We start from the raw sequence: 17,705 nt of genomic DNA on the forward strand, positions 1-17,705 counted from the left end.
AGTCTCAAGTGTTTGTTTTGTCCACTCAAGTGTGACTGTACCTGCAATACTCTTAAAATATATAATTTCCATTCATCAAAGTTATTACCCTGTAATTTTAAATAATGGTGTAACTGCGCAAAATGCCATGACCAAAATCTTTGTCATTGTCCCTAGTTGAGTGTTTTTGTCCAAAAACATACAGAATAATTTGAAGTGTGGGAACAAAATACAAATTTGCAGCTTTTTAGGCTTTTCCTGCAGTTAAATATTAAACAAAATTTTGCACAAAATGCACTACACTCCAAATTAGGTCTAAACTAATTGGTTATATGCTAAAGGCCCTTTAAAACGTAAAATGAAAAATGTCCCACTGCGTTTAATCAAGTATGTGTGTATGTGTCACTAAAGGTCAATACGGCCAGTGGCTACATTGATGTATTTAGCTTTAAGAGAAGCTGGCCAATCATTCTAATTGCTTCAGCGCAACAATACTGTTGCCAGTGTCTACAGAACAGACAGCAACAATATGCTTTAATGTGAAAGTTTGAATTTGGTTTAATAAGGAATGTTTAAGGTAATGTTTTACATTTATAGGCTCAGACTTTTATTGCATCCACCTATTTTTTAGACATTGTACTAAACTTAAAAGCACAGAAAAAAAAGTTTGGCTTTGACTTAAGACAATGCACGTTTTTGTTTGCCACATACTGATTTGGAATGAAAGATGTGGGCGTCATTACTAATTAAAGTGGTGATTCACTTACACTGTCGAACGCTTGATGTTCCAATTAGTTTAATTAGTATGGTTCAGCACCTACGCTTACAATACAGTTGAACAGAAGAGAAAATAACAATCTTTCAATACTTGTGGGAAAGAAAAAAGAGGCATTGAGTCATGCATTGTTTAAGCTTCAGTCAGCTGCGGGCAGCTCTGAGAGATGTGTGTTTTTAGATTGCAACTGGTCAACTGAGTCAAAAAAGAAAAAAGAAAAAGAGGGATGTTGTGTTGTTCAGAGGATCTGACAGCTGCTCTGCATTAGTTCTGGGCTTTAGAGCTTGATCTGTCTACAGTCTCATGACCACAGAGAGATGCTCACTTCAAATGAGCTGTGAAACGAAGCTTCACAGGTAGCTATTATTGAAGGCCTCAGAAGAAGGACTACGACAAAACGTAAAAATACTGGTTGCTGGTTTATGTTTGGATTTTTTTTGTTGTTGTGTTTCGCATCCACTGCACGACAGACTGAATCCGGTGTCAATTCATGTTTCTAAAACACAGATACATCTAGATGTAGTTTGTTCAAGCTGTCGTCCAAATGTTAACAAAGTCGCCCAAGCCCTCCCAATTAACATTACAGGTCAAATGTAGGCATCTATTGAGTTTGAAACAATTAGTAATCAATGGTCCAGATCTTTTCTTTCTTTTTTTTTTTTTTACAATCCAAAGAGAATGAATAAAAGTGACCATACTTGGTAGCAGGAGTTTCCTGACTCAGCTTACTCACTCGCATACTGGCGTATAGCCAGAGGCAGCCTTTCTGCAGCTGATGGGTCATGATCCAAAACAGTCCACCCATGAGCAGCATATGTCCACAGATTGCCTCAACTGTTTCCATCAGAGCTCATGGGGATCTCAAATTAATTGTATATTTGCGTGATAAACCTTTGACTTATATCGTGCAACATTAACGAGACGCTGAAAGCAAACACGAGGGGGCGGGAGGAGGAAAGCATCTTGATGACGTCGATCCATTAGTATATTTGAAAATGCACATAAAATCTGACGGATTATTTATTTTTCTTCAAAGGGCTTCCATGTTTGTGTAAATATTTTTTGAAAGCTGCCAAAGAAAATGCTGATTTTTATTTCTTTTCTTCCTGTTCCAAAGTTACTGGCACAGCAGTCCCAATCTGCACAAAATATTGAACAGGAAGGAAGGACGTATTTCCTGGAGATGGATTTTTATATTTTTTTTACTTTCTTACACTAATATGTTATAATGTCATTTTTCTTCTTATCAAACTGAATACCAGTAAGCATAATTAATAAGTAAAATGTAAATCCTAAAAAGGAGGATGTAATACACTAGCAATGAATATAAACTGACAGAAAACAAAATAAATATTCTGTGAAATTACAAGGTGATGCAACGTATCATTTGCAAATGTTTTATTTTCTCTTTTAGCACAACAAAAATAAATGTAGAGAGATACGACAGAAAACATCTCATTAAAACTGAATTTGGTATTAGGTCCCTCTGTCTCTTTCAATGTTGTGAGGACGTAACAATGGTTCTGGCCTTTAAATTTAGAAGGTTTATAAACCAGGATGAGCTTCCTTTACAATGTCTTGCTAAATGAACATTTTTTGTCACGTTACAATCACAAACTGCAAAGTATTTTTCTTGGATTTCTTGTGATAAAACACAACAAAAGAGTGTATAATGACTCAGTGGAGTTTGAAAACAAAATATGTGTATAAGTTTATGTTTGGCTGAACAATGTGTGTGTGCCCAGTTATTTATTTATTTATTTATTTTTATCTTTTTTGAGGGGGATTTTATTGCAATCCATAGAATTACAATAATTGTACAGAAAATACAATTTTCAAAAAAATCTTTGGGAACCACCGGTCTAACCATAGACTGTCCCCTCTATAAATAAAAGCTATTCCTATTCTATTCTATTCCTTTTCTATATACCTTTCATCTATGGCTGGACAATATGGCTAACAAATATATCACGATTTCATATTAGTCAATATTGATAATTATTGATTTGCTTTTTTTAATATCTGTTTTAAATAGCTTCCATTCCACACAGTTCGTTTTCTTGTTATGCAGCTATGAGGGACGGTGGCGAAAACCTTGAACCGCTGCTGCGCCAGCTACTCAACAAGTTGTTGCTAGGTAACCAAACAGTGGATGAGTTAGTTGATGCCACCCAACTTGCTCAGATGGCAGAGAGCGGTCGAGAAGCTAAAGCCTTTCCTCTGCCTACTTCCCCCAGAATGCTGTGCAGTTTTGGTTTAGAGTTGACTATTCCATTGGGATGTATTATCTATTGATATCGATAACATCTCTACCACGATATATATCGTTATTGATTTATCGTCCAGTCCTGCTTTCATCTTAAATGCTTCCCATATCTGGGATCTCTGACGGTATGTGCTTATCACACTCTACTGTGCAGCTCCTAATACGTGCTATTATGCTTCACTGTGGTATGTGAGATATGACTCTGACTCTGTCTGGACAAACTGATGGGAGGAAAAAAACGTTGTGTATAATGAGTGGTGATCATCAATTGGAGGACTGCCGTTCACTTTGCACACCCAACATCCAGACATCTGCATGTTAAAGGTTTGACAAATGAGGCGTCCTTCCTCCTGGTGAGCCAGAGTTGATGCTCAAATGACTTACTAATGCCCATGAGGTATTGCCTGTATCATCCCATTAGAGAGTAATGATGCAAGAATTAAGAAAGGGGAATGACAAATAACTGAATCCCTACATCACCGATCTCGAGTATTTTAACATGAACGACCGTCGGCTCTGCAGACACGCTTCTGTAGGACGACTATGCAGCATATTTGGTTAAAAAGGAGAAACTTGATCACAATTTGAGTAGATTCTCTTCTCGGCAGAACTCATTCAGAATCCTATCAGTGGAGATAAGTGGAAAGCGAAAATTGGTTTCCAGAGAATATGTTGCAATAGTACAGCCTCAGCCCATCAGAGACTGTGGCTTTGTCTGAAATGTACATTACATATTTTATGTTCTTGCATTCTAGAAAATCTCTCTGGGATTGAAATACGCATGTGCAACTGTGAATTAAAGTTAAAAAGCATGATGTACCCGTTCTGTACTACGGGTTTCAAAAGTTAAAGTTGAAAACAAGTCATTCAGGTCATATTGTCCCTATGTGCTTAAAGTAATTTTAAGGAAACTCCAGTGTTGATAATGAATCAATGAGGTTTTCTCTAAACTGTTAGGAGCACGGAGTAGAACAGGATTTCATCTTCGCCACCTGTTGCAGCACTTCCTAAAAAGAAAGCAAATTTTCTTACAAAAAAAGGAGAAATGTAAATGTTCTGAAGAAATGCAGTTGCGTAAAACAAGCTTACCCTTGGTATGCCAGCCAAAGAAGCAAACAACTAGTGCTGCCTTGTTTAAAAAACACATTTGCCAAATTACAAGTGACTGCCTCAGCAGACAGACTGATTTGTTAGGCAGTATTTGCTATTTCTTCCAAAACTCACTCTGAAAAGAGCAAAAAAACTACAAAACGAGAAAACACTTCTTGAAAATGACCACTAAATTTTAGCAGGTGTTTAATCTTTAGCTTAGGTCTACACATTAAGATTAAAATAACCCATACATGTTAAAGATAGCGCTACAAAAGCTTGCTGGTTTTCTTTTAAACTCAAGTTACTATATGTCCTTTTCTCTGCTGTCACAAGATTGTTGCTCAAAACCAACACAGTTATCAGATTCTAGGTCACCGGACCGGCCACTCTGGTCTGCATTACATGATAGGCATCTTCTTCGATTCATTTTTCACCAGCCTAACCTTTTTTCATAGCAGTCCTGACAGGTCAAGAGATGAGTGGCTCGTGTGACGAAATAAATCTCGGGATTCTAGTGGCTTTCTGAAACCGTCTGTCCCGTTTCACCCTTTTATGGTTTTGGACTGACAGAAGCCGGAGAAAAGAGGTTAGTAAAAGCACACCTTGTGATTAGAGGTGCTGCATTTTTGTATTTATTTTTATTTGTAAAGGGTTTGCAATAACATCCAGACTTTCCCCCTCGTCTTCTCCTCTTGCAATCAGCAGTGTGCTCCACAGTTTAACACCTGTACAGCATGTACTATCGCCGCCACTCCCCTTTGGAGCAAACAAATAAATAAATAAATAAATAAAGAGTGTGAGTCGGAAGCATGCTAGCCTATTTCCACTCGCAGCAGCGTATGCCTGGCTGTGCGTCGACTGATGCGAACCCCCGAGTAAGCCAATTTAAAGCTCGTCGTGCTCCCATGCCGTGGAGGACTGTTTGTTCCCATTCCCCTTCTGGCTGAGACAAGAGAGCTTTTCTGCAAACCTTTTTAGAAATTGATGCATATAGATGAGACAAGATTACGTGTTACGTCATGTCTCCAGAGCATACGATTATGGATTATGGTCGAGTGTGGATGAGGAGGAGGTACAGAAAATAAATAAATAAATAGAAAATAATGTGGTTGTGTGCACCAATGTGCATCTCTGTTGTGCAGCCGCGCATGAAACACACATGTGCCACGCATGCCTTCTTGCATGACTGCTCTCGCGCATGCATTTGCTGCTGAAGAGCAGCATACACCAAGTGGGAGCTGAGCAAGAGGAGGGTGTGTGCATCCTCAGATCATATTGCCCTCACGCCCATCCTTAGCTTCATTCTGCCTTGAGTGGTCCATTTCCAAATAGAGGAATATCCGCCTGCAGCCTAGGAAGCAAGCCAGTAGCACAACAGATTGTCTCCTTCCATCCATCAGCATATTATTTCTTGGGCTGTCTTGACGGGATCGAGTGTAATTTGGGTCGGTGTGACACAAACAGCATGATCACATGCGCCCGTGTTGTGGCCACGTTATGCAGAAGAAGCGGCGGCGTGGGGAGAGAGGTGGGAATTTTGTGGGATCGACAGTGTTCTTTTTTTCTTTCTTTTTTTTTTTTTCGGGGGGTACCAGGCTGTGCAAATCCGGAATAAAACTGCAACAGCTGGCACGGATATGAACGCCACCTCGCACTGTCGTATTTCTCACGTCGGCTGCATCGACAGATGATGCCTGCATCCTTCTCAGATAACGTTTGTTTCATTAATGCACTCGCAGGGCCACAGGGGGAGGGGAGGGAAGCAACAAGAAGAAGAAGAAGAAGAAATACAACAAAGTCCAGTCAGTCACAGGTTTCCCATCCACACCCCCACCCCACCTCTAAACACAGCATGCAAAACGCGCATCCAGCGCCCCGGACGCGATGCGCCGCCGCACATACCTGCCAAAATCTCCGCGCGGGACCCAAGCCGGAGTGAGCGAAGCGAGCCGTGTGGAGCCGATTCCCCTCTTTGAGCGAATGGTCGGCGCTTGGGAGAGAGAGCAGGAATGCTGGGGATGAGATGCGGGGAGGGAGGGGACAGAGCGGCTCGGTGGGTGCGCAGCTGGCTCTGCTAATACCAGAGCTCACAGCATCTCTCCGCGTCCGTCAGACATCACAGTCCCAAAGCGCCGCTCCTGCGAGGAAACGCGCGCGCACGCCTCTCTCTGTCTCTCTCTCTCTCTCTGCTCCCGCCGCCATGCCGCCGACGGCATACAGAGTACCCTCCGGTCTTTGGGTCCTTGTAAAAACCCTGAGAGATTTTTATGTGCTCCGCGACTGATACACACTCCTTTTCTCATTGACAGTTTCGCCAGCACGGGTGTGTGTATGCGGGGCGGGTGGCGGTGGCGCTGACGGTGGGGAGGACAGCGCTGCCGCCGCTGCTGCTGCCGCTGATGACTGGCTGGCCGGAGTCAGGCTCTGTTCTCTGGTGAGAGAGCATCACTCCGTCCCCCACTTTCTCGCTCGCTCGCTCGCTCCCTCTCTCTCCGTCTCTCTCTCTCCGTGGATGCGTAGCTGTGTGAAAGCTCGCTTGTGTCTAGGTGTGTGCGCGTGCTCGAGTTGAGTTCAAATAGACCCAAATTCAAGAGAGAGAGCGAGAGAGAGAGAGAGAGAATGGTTTGGTTTTTAGAAATAGCACGTGCTGATGTGTAATTCCCTTCCACCTCTTCCGATGGAAACCTTTGTGATGTAACATGTTAGTAAACCCTGCAGAATGTTCACTAGCAAGATGGGGGTTCCGGCTATCGTGTTTTTGTTTTGTTTGTTTGTAATTTTTGTGATTTTGCGCAAGTAACATCCATGCGCTATCCCAGCATGCCTATGGTGCAATCATGGGCACGACTAGGTGCAGTAACGCCACCTTGGGGCGGTAGAGAGGGGTAATTGGAATTAGTTGGACAGTTCCCAGTGCATAATACTTTTTTATGCAGCGATGTCGAAAACGCTTTGGTAAATTCCAACATTTATTTGTTAATTTTATTTGCCTGCCCTGCGACAGACCTGTCCAGGGTGAACCCCGCCTCTCGCCCGGAACGTTAGCTGGAGATAGACACCAGCAACCCTCGTGACTCCACTAATTAGAAAATGGACGGATTTGTTAATTTAGCAATTAATTTGTTCATGTCACTTACTTATGGCCACCCTCAGACGATACCAGGATATTTTATTGTCACTTCCTAAAATAATGGCCCAAGTCATTTTTTGCCAAAAGTGTTTTTTGTTTGTTTTGGCAACCAACATGCTAATAACTGTTATTATTTAAGGCTATTGTTTAAGCAAGGTCAAGATTTGGGTTGAGTTGTACTTTGAAATAATGGACATTCAATTTTTATATGTTTTTTTTTAAATAAAATAAAAATATTCTGTAACATATCAAGTATGCTGTTGATAATCTCACAATTTTAGTTTTTTGTAATCATGCTTAGATTTTAATCTAAGCTATTGCTGAATATCTAAATAATAATTTTGTTGTTCTATGCAGTGTTATTTTTTAATTTTGTTTAATTTTATTTTGGTGGACCTATCATGCCATCCCTGACAACATTTCCTAGGAATTAATTATTTGCTAAAACCTTTTTAAATTAGTTAGGTATTATACCAATTGTTTTATGTATCTGCTTGTTAGGAATGAACAAATACAATGACTGTTACTCTATTTTTGTTTATGCAGCCTTGACTTTAATGTGTAGGGTTGCCTAACTATCAATGGATTGTAATTGTTTGCATGAAAGAAGTTTTATGCATCCAAAATAAATTGATTGTGGCATCAAAACCGCCTAAATAAGAGCTCTACATCTTCTTAGATCTGGCATTGGGAGCAGTCTATTAAGACATAATTTAAACTGTCACTACGGCTTGTTAAATACATCCTGAAGTCTAATTGGCTGACCTGCACAGGAACTTAACTTCAGAACAACTCATCTTGTTTCTAGCAGCGCAAGCCATCCATTTTGACTTTAATTAGTAAGCTAGAAAGAAAAGAAGTCTTGATATAACACAAGGCAGTAGCAGAAATATGAATAAATAAGCAAATGTTTTTCAAAATAAATGGCAAGAAACATTTAAATGATACATAAATATACTTATTTATTAATGCTTGTATCTCCAATTGGATCAAAAATATATGTATGGGTTTATGTTTCAATTTGATTTGTTAGGGCACTTTTGGTCTTCCATAGGATTTAAAGCTAGTAGTGGTCAAGTAATAAAGCTGATTTTTTTTTTACCCCCTCGCTGTCTTTCCCCTGGCTTGGTGGCCATTAAACATCTAAATAGAAGCCATCTTTCTCTGATGTCCTCCATGAGCCTGCCTCCCCTCCGTTAGTCCTGATCTTCTCTCCCAGCCTTTATGTGTGTCATGCCTTCCCTCCAACAGCCACTAATTGTCTGGCCTCCAAGCAGAATCCCATTCCTCTCCCTCCCTGCTTCTCTCCGTCACATGGGAGAGAGGCTGGATGTATGGAGACGCAAGCGCGCAAGCGTGTGCGGTTTTCAGAGGAGAGTGGGTGAAGATCCCGAAGGCGGGGAGGAGGGGAAAACTGCTCGGCGTCGCCCCCCGTCGGAGATGGCCAGCGACTGCAACCTCGAGCCTCAGCTGTATTTTGAATCAGCCTGTCTGACTGACCCACATGATTCTCGCCGATTACTCGTACGCGCTCGGGCTGGGGGCAAACACAGCAGAGCGAATGTTGATTTCATTTAGCATTTGAACCGCATTTGACACGGCTCAGTTCAAATCAGATTTTTAATCCGAGGCGGGTTGACTCAGCAAATTAATGGCGTCTGGTTGGGGATGATTTAATCTTTTGGCAATTTTCTTAGACATGAAATCTGCGAACACACGCAAAATGGAGACGAACGGCACATTTGTGTCGGAATTTCATTGTTCGGTTTTTAGTATGATTTTGTGCTTTAGTGTCATTTGGAGTTTTCGTGTCGTCCCTTCACACCGTCCGCTTTATGTTTGGTGCCGCTTTCTGAACCCTCTGGAAAACAACTGCTGTCTCTCTCTGTGGCTCCAGCAGCCAAAGGACACGACGGCGAGCCAAGTTTTTTGAAGCCCTCTCCATCTTCGTCCTGCTCTCCCTTTTACTACAATATAATCCCTGGGCCGTCCAAAGTTTGTGTAGCAAACTAACAGCTTTCTCTGTCTTATAGTCAGGAACTGTTTTTTAGCAGAGAAAAGCAAAGTTGCAACTTTACTACCAAAAAAAAATAAATAAAATAATCCATGAAGGATTTGTTTTGTTGGTTCCTTTACAACAGATCAATAGTACTTTACCTCTTACCTCTTGAACTTTCACATTTTGTCACATTGCACCTTCAAATGGGAATGCCTGTTAAGACCAACATAAAATGGGGGCATGCTTATGAAATAAAACATTTAAAAAAATGTCCTTAGACTCTAAAGTGGGCAATGCATTTTTTATTCATCCCCTTGAGTCAATACTTTGTGGAAGCACCTTTCACTGCAGGCACAGCTGCACATTTACTGGGGTATGTCTCTACCGCCCTTGCACTGCTAGACACTGAAATTAGTGCCAACAGATTTAAGTTTGGTCCATTTAAACCAATGAATATCTTTTAATCTAAGCCTTTCCTTTGTAGATCTCATTGTCCCATTCTGAAGTGTTTTGCATTCTCTTCCAGTATTTGGCATCATACATCTTCCCACCAACTTTAACCAACTTCCTTGTCCCTGCTGAAAAAAAAAGCCCTAGCACAATTTTTCTCTGTCCCACACAAGGAGCTTCACAAACTTTAAAGTGAACTTTCCCAAAGCTTTTGTTCGATGGTGGCTGTTTTCTTGCCACGATGGCTTTTGTTTAAGAGTATCAGAGCAAGTGTGACAGAACACGCAGGGTTTTCTTTTTTTTTTCCATTTTAAAATAGAGAGCCATCTATCAATTTCTTTCCATGTATGAATTAATTTGAGAGAGCAAACAGGGGGACCGAGAGAAGGGGAATGATCAACTTAAAGGGAGCTCGACTAGATGGAAAGGGGATTACGGCCTAAGGAAAAAGAGATTAACACTGATCTAAGAGAGTAATCCACAATACAAACAGAACACAAAAAACAAGTAAGAAACTAAACATAAAGAAACAAACTCACGTGGAAAGAGTTTTCAAACAATAATCCAATAAAGACTTCAAAAGTGATCAAATTACAAATACCACATCCAAAAACAGACATGCTACTTTTAGTTTTGATGAACGTATTAACAAAAGACAGTCACTACGGTATCTAAAAGGAAGCCATTTTACCTTCTTTCTTCAATATGTCAGAGCAGGTGGAGTTCAACTGTTGTCATTTTGTAACAAAATTCAAGTGTGATTAAATTTGAGCATAAAATATTTAAAGTTTAAAAAAATAAGAAGGAGGAATACCAACTTAAAATAACGTTTTTAGAGCTGCTTAACGTTATGCAGCAGAAACGCAGTGAATGTGCGCTCTCGCTAGTTATGCTTCCACAGGAGTATTATGGACTAATCGCATTTTGAGAAACAGCATTAACGTTGAAAGGTAGCAGAGTGGCATTAGACCGCAAACAGTTACAGCACAAAAGCTAAAGCGTTTCTTTATAAGCCATCAGATTAAAATTCATCATCAAAATATCTCCTGATACACAGTTTTATCATCTGACAGGGAAACGCCGGAAAGTTGGCACTAATGAGAAAGGCAGATGGCCTGTATATGGCCCTTCCATGGTTAAAATCTTTCCATTGGAGCATAAAGAGATAGCCATGGGCAGATGAAGCATTAAGTCCAACACATGACCGTCAGCTGAAAGGGAAAAAAATATATTTTTTTCATTTCTATTTAGGAGAATAAAAGACACTAAAGTTGCATATTCAGATGACACAGCTGTTTACACACAGCTGGCATTAACTCACACTGCCTTCAGCTCTAAAAGACTAGATTATTGTTTGTCTCATATCAGCGGCCAGGGAAGAGAGTAAAACAAATATTGTTGTTGGGGGTCGACTGGGTGAAAATAAAATCCTGTGGGCTGTCGAGGCCAGGAGCTAAGAGGACATGAGCGCAGTGGGCGCTTTCCAGAACATTTCGACTGAGCAATTGTACAGTTAAATGATCATTGTACCAACATTTCTGTTCGCTGATTCATGCTGTCAAGCCTCCTGTTTTCAGCCATTGTCGGATCAACAAAATAAACATTAGCAACTTTTCATTAGAGAAGCTGGACCTCTGCATTGTTGCTGTAACACCCATTTAACTTTTTTTCATTTTACAACCACAAACTTCAATGTATTTCATTGGGAATCTATGAGACAGACTAATGGTGTTTTCACACTTGATAGTCTGGTAGATGCGGTTTGATTGGGTGCCAAAATGACATTCGTTACATTTTCAGCAGGTCCAAACTAATTGAAAAACCTGTTCACCTCCTCACCTGTGGTGGCGCTGCACCAAGAACTACTGAAGGGAAAAAACTCAAAAACCTCAGGAGAAGACATGAGCACAACGTAAAACGGATTCGATTTTAGAAGTTGTACAATGTCTTCTTTTTGTTGTTGATAAAAGTCCATGAGTCATTTCCACTCTTGTGTTTTGTTTTGGTTGTATTTACCCAGAATGCCCAGCGCTACAGTCCACTTCCTGTTTTTGGTATGGTCTCCAGTCCGCTTGGATCCACATATAAATTCAAACGGCGCCAGAGTTCACTTCAACCGAGCTGAGACCCAAGTTTATAGACAGATCGCATCAGAGCTCGACTGCACATCCACAACTCCCCAAACAAGCCAAATTTTCTTAAAACAAACTATAATTAGAGGAAACAAGGCTGGTGTGAATACAAATTCCTACACAAGTTTTACAATGTTTGTTCAAATAAGAACCCAAAAAGTGTTCCGTGACTCTGTTGATCCATTTTTACTGCAACTACACCTTAGTCTTTTGGGGTATCTCTCTACCACGTTTACACATTAAGACTGATACTTTTGCCTATTCTTTTTTTTTTTTTGCCAATAGCTTAAGCTTAATTGTACATCATTTTGTTTCATCACTTGCTATATTGTCCCACCAGAAGCTGAACGTCTACTCTCGTCTCTATTCTCTTTCAGCCTTCGACAGACTTTCTCCCATTATTGCTTCTTGTATTTAGCTCCGTCCATCTTCCCATCAACCCTGATCAACCTCCCTGTCTGATCTCCCCTTAAGGAAAAGTTTTCAAACAGGACAATGCATTCGTCATCATGCATGCTCGACTGCTTTGCAGATCAACTTTATTTAATTTAATTTAATTTAATTTAATTTAATTTAATTACCGAAGATGAATGACAACGCAGACAGGCTCTGTTTACTCATTTGGATGCATTGGAATTGTTTAGGATACAAAATCATGTCACACTTTTCACATTTTTATTAGTACAAAAGGAATTTTGACAACCATCTTTCATTTTCCTTCCTAATCAAAGGTCTGTGCTACTTTATTATTATTATTTTTTTCAATCAGTTGGATTAACAGCCTTCTCATTTTGTGGGGATCTCTACATTCAGAAAGGCTTTTTGAGTTTCTAAAATTTGGAGATAGATGCTAGGATCAATCCCAGCGCACTTCAAGTACCCTGGGAGATTTGTGGTGCTGTCTTCCATTTCACAAACTGCTGCATTGCAGATAAGAATCCTCCTCTACCTGAGACCTTTCACACACAACAGGAACAGCTACCTTCCTGAGCACAGGACGCCACACACTCTCCGACAGACCTTTTGTTATTTTCTGTCCAGTCATTCATTTTATAACCTAAAAAGAGTTAAGACTTTAGACAGAACAAGAGGTGAAGCCACTGAAATCAATTCAAACTGAGCTTATTTGAGAGACAACCAGTGAAGAAAGCTCTTTTTGTCGTTGCTGTTGTTGACGTTTTCATTTAAACCAAGGAGTTGTGAATTCTCTCAGATCACAAAATTGCTGTCAGTTGTCAGGGCATTTGAAAAATAAAAAATGAAAAAAAAATCTGTCAGTTTCTCATTTTTCCTGCATCTTGTTCATTCCTGGCAGGAATTGCTTTGGTATCCAGATCTTACCTAAAGCTTACACCAAGTCTTTTTTTCCCCATATTAAATCTTGTGTCATAACTTTCGGAAGCCCCAAAGTGCCAAGAGGGTGTCCGAGTTAGAATGCACTGCCTGGGTCTTTCCTGCCCCTTCAACCTTTTCAATATCAAAAGGATGAAGGCAATGATGACATGAGGAGGAAGGGAAGAGAAAAATCCTTTTCATTATTTATTCAGCTCCTGTTTGTGTTTGTTCCAGTCGCTGCGACTTCCCATCAATGCTCTCCATTTCTTCTAAAATTACACCTCCACATTGTACAGTTCATTTAAACTTCACTGCAAGAAAAGTCTTCCTTTAAATAAACACTTTCCAGAATAAACAGTCAGTAAAAAAGAAAAAAAGCCAAAGCAGAACACCATGTTCAGACTTAATGCACGGAGCTCAGTAAACAATATATATTCTCAATATGATTTCCCGACACAGATGTATTCAAATATATGATCCATTGTCTGATGGAACTGGATTCATTTCAGCGTTGTGATGGAGAGAAACTCTGAACTCTCTTTCTGAAACAACTCAACATCCACCAGCAATCGGTAGCCAACAAGCTGGACGTTAAACCCGCACCACAAAAATGACATACACCTTAACGTCACACAGCATCATCAACGTAGCCCAGAGAATTAAAAGCACAAAGCTAACTAAAGTCAACTACGCCATCGTAGCAAAAGGAATGTACCACTCACCGTTCTTAAACAACGTCAAATGTTGGGCAAAGTTGCATCTCTGTCTGTGATTCTCTTGCACGTTTTGCATGTTGCAGTTTTTATAATTTTTTGTTGTTGTTGTTGTTGGGTTCTTTGTAGTTGATGCACCTTTAAAAAAAAAAACTACCTTTGCTAGAATATTTGTTTTGACATTTTTGGATATATGTAAGTTGAGTGGCTCCACTGCAGCTCATGCACACGTACTGCCTGAATGTGGAAAAGCAGAGAAACCGTCTCCGTTTATTAATACAGAATGAGTGAAATAAGAAAATGAAATGGTCCGCGCTTCTTCAATAATAGGAATATGTTTTAATCTTTAGATTTGTGGTAAAATATTAATTATTCTCAAGTCCTTGGTGTAAAAGTCCTAGTCAAGTCATAAGACACTGAACATTTTTACCAAGCAAAGTCATAATATTAATGACCAAAGTCCGACTCAAGTCCAAGTCATGTGACTCGAGTTCCCACCATTGTGACACACTTTCATAAAAACAGACACTGATTAATAGCAAACAGTCATGACGTCTTTTATTTTTAATGTAATTTTTTTTGCCTTATTTTGTTTCTCTTTTTGCGATTGTTCATATCAAAAAGAAAATAAAAAAAATCCCAAAAAACCTATAAATACAGATATCTAAAGTAATCAATCATGTTACAAAGTTCAAATAATCTCAAACTGGTTTCTTGAACTTGATTGTGAGATCAGGTCTTAATCCAATGGCGCTCATATGGGATGGGGTTGAAATTCTACATTTACATCATGGGATGTGTAGCCAACAAATCTGCAGCAGCCGTGTGTTATCGTCATGACAACATGGAGCAATATCTTGGAGGAAAGTTTATGACACCTTATGGAGTCAGTGACATAAAGAATTAAGGTAGCTCGGGGAGCAAAAATTCAGTTCAGCCCAGTTCCAGCAGAGTGTGCGGAACAAAGAGCTCAGTGAGTTTACACAGCAAAATACAAAATGAGACTAAAATGTAGGAATTAAATGACCTGCTTGTTTTAGCTGCCACCGGCAATTTGTAATTTGTACGCTCAGCAAACCCAGTGTGCTGGTCCACTCCGGATTCACCTTCGGTAAAATTAACCTCTGTTCAGTTTAATTAGATGAAGAGGTTTGATATCTGACTTGATTTGGATTGATGTGACCTATGAATGTGGACCTCAGGACAAGAACTCAGCATTTGGGCGCCTGTGAGGAGTAAGGGCCACTGTGGCTCGGTCCTGGGTGACGACTCCACCGAATGACTCAGAGCTTCACTCGCTCTCTCGCTCCTTCTCTCCTTCTCTCTGTCCAGCTCTAACACACACGCTCAGTTGCCCAGGGGTGACGACTTGTTGATTTCCATTTATACCCTCAGCTCATCGGTATTCACACCTGAGTCACCACAACACACACCAATACACGCAGGTCCCAGATTTCTGGTATTTCCAAACAGGTGGCGGGCAAAAATATTCCTTAATAAAACCACAACAGGAGAAATGTTTGTGTATTGTGTGGATTGTTTTGACAGATTTGGACACTCTTAGGTGTGTTGCGTCTTAAGTTTGAACTCACACAGATTTAATTTCCTTTTATTCCTTTTTGTCTGTCGGAACAAATTTTCATAAAACCTGCAGATTACCTTAATAAATACAGCAAGCTGCTTTAAAAATGTCATTACTCAAGGTGTAAAAAAAAGAACAAAACAACCTGGTTTTTGTGCAAAGCTATGACTGTGGAAGACTTTTGGCCCACTCTTCCTTACAGAATTGATTCTGTTCGGCCAAGTTGGAGATTTTTCAAGAGTCAAAATCAAACTCAAGTTTCATCTGTTTCTTAGCAACTTCCAGACCTCAGTTTTTTGTATTTGTTTTCTGTCTTCTGAGCCATTCAGAGTTGGACTAGCTAATTTTTTCTGCCTATAGCCAGCCAACTTTAGCGTGTCAGCAGGAGTCACAGATTTCATTGCAAAGTGTTCTTGAGTGTCCAGAAAAGCGCTATGTTATGTCATTTCATTTCATGTATCATATATATTTCCCTACTCTTTCCACACCTTCAGCACTGCTTCAGTTAAATTTCCCACAATCCAGCGCTGCATCACCATCACTGTCAGATGACCAAACAAATACCACATTACCAACTTTCACTCCCCGTCCCTCCAGAAACAAATGGCACCAGGATAGAAATGAATTAGTTTTTAATATCAGTCCGGTTTTATGTATCGAACCGATACCGTTATCGGCCGATATATCACACAAGTCCAGTTGAAATCATCACTTTTGCGTTTACCAATGGTGTTTTGGTTTTAAAATCGGTTTCATGATCCAAGACATTTAAGTGTGAAACAACAACAAAAAAGGAGGGAACCTACTATAGGACAAGTACTTTTTCACAGCATGCTCCTCTTTCCTTTTATTCCTTCATTTGTGCCAGTAAGGATCCTGAGAAATAACACACAAAATAACAGGAGAATACTGAGCGGCAAAGGCAAAAGAAAGGAATGGAATTAAGTCGTAAATTTCAAAGTAAAATATTTCACCACATTTTATACTAAAATTCAGATGCTTGAAGTGATTTTTGTGTCTGTAATCAGAAGGAAAACACACGCAAATGCAACATATGGATCATGCAGAGTAGGAATACGAGGAGCAGCACATGGGATGATTTGTAAAAAAAATAATCAAGAATATTTACTTTCAACACTCCACTTATGTCTGCCTCCTCTTTCTATTGCGACTCTCTGACTCTCACACACTCAGAGCCCCTCAGGTGCGGCGGCTCTAACAACAGCCAAGTGTATCCCTAATAATTAAAAAAAAATCGTCTCTGTGCCACGCGAGCTTAGCGAGACGGCTGTGTCAACGCATCACTTCCCGGTTTACCGTGTCGTCCCGCAGCAGGCTGCAGACTCCAGATAACAACAGCACAAAGCATGCTGGGAGATAAAAGCAACACTAAATGCGCTGCGGCCCCCTTGGTGCCTGTGACAGCGTGATGTGGCATCAGTCAGTATTACCGCTGGTGTGTACATGCTAGCAAGCAGTGCAGCAGGAAGGGAGACGCTGAGGCAGAAGACATTTGTTGAGTGCCGAGTACATGAACGGTGTAAGAACAAGCGACTCCTAAGACAAAAGTTCAAGACTTGGTTGCAGGAGTGAAACGTGGGATTCTGCAATCAAACATTCCACTTCTCTCAGGATGGTTTTGAGTGATTGTTCAACTGTAGCCATCGATGGGGACGTGTACAAACAGTGAGGTTCCTGTTGCCTTTAAAGAAGGTGAGGATGTTTCAGTGAGTCCTCTGTGACAAGCCCATCTGAATAAAGGAGGATTTAAAAAGAAGAAGAAGAATCCGGGAGAATTCTGAGAGTCAAATTGTTCAAAGAATCACCAAAGGAACTAAGAACATGCACTCTCTTTTGTATCCCTTCAGTATTCAGAACAAGTTCTGCCATTTCCCCCATAATCTTAGACACAATGTTTCCTCTACTCACTTGCATTTTCTGCATCTGCAACTTGTAGCTTCAGCTATCTTGAGGAACGAACAGGAATTCTGTACTTTGCCTTTTTGACTTTCTAGGCTTGCAGGTTTGACTTAGGAATGTACTCCAAGTCCAAACTGAGACCTCAAGCGCTTAATGTAATCAGACACCGCGATAGCAAATAACAGTCTGTAGTTTGATAGAAGGACTTGTAATGGAGTAAAGCGGAGATCTGAAATTAAAAAAGAAACAATTATATTTAAATGGCTGCTGCTTTTCTTTTTAAAGTAATGTGATGTGATTGACCTCATTAACTGACATTTAAGATAAAAAAA

The 17,705-nt window shown here is 40.3% G+C and overlaps 1 protein-coding gene across 5 annotated transcripts in view; it reads right to left on the bottom strand.

The window, feature by feature from the left end:
- Positions 1-6,517, bottom strand: part of LOC122840745 (protein unc-13 homolog C-like) — a 150,135-nt gene extending 143,618 nt beyond the window's left edge. For all 5 annotated transcript variants that reach the window (XM_044133367.1, XM_044133385.1, XM_044133358.1 and 2 more), the window contains exon 1: positions 6,015-6,517. The gene's annotated coding sequence lies outside the window, so the exon portion shown is untranslated. The remainder of the gene's footprint in view (positions 1-6,014) is intronic.
- Positions 6,518-17,705: the final 11,188 nt, after the last annotated feature.

This window comes from Gambusia affinis, linkage group LG02 (genome assembly GCF_019740435.1).
Source record: "Gambusia affinis linkage group LG02, SWU_Gaff_1.0, whole genome shotgun sequence".
Classification (NCBI taxonomy): Eukaryota; Metazoa; Chordata; class Actinopteri; order Cyprinodontiformes; family Poeciliidae; genus Gambusia; species Gambusia affinis.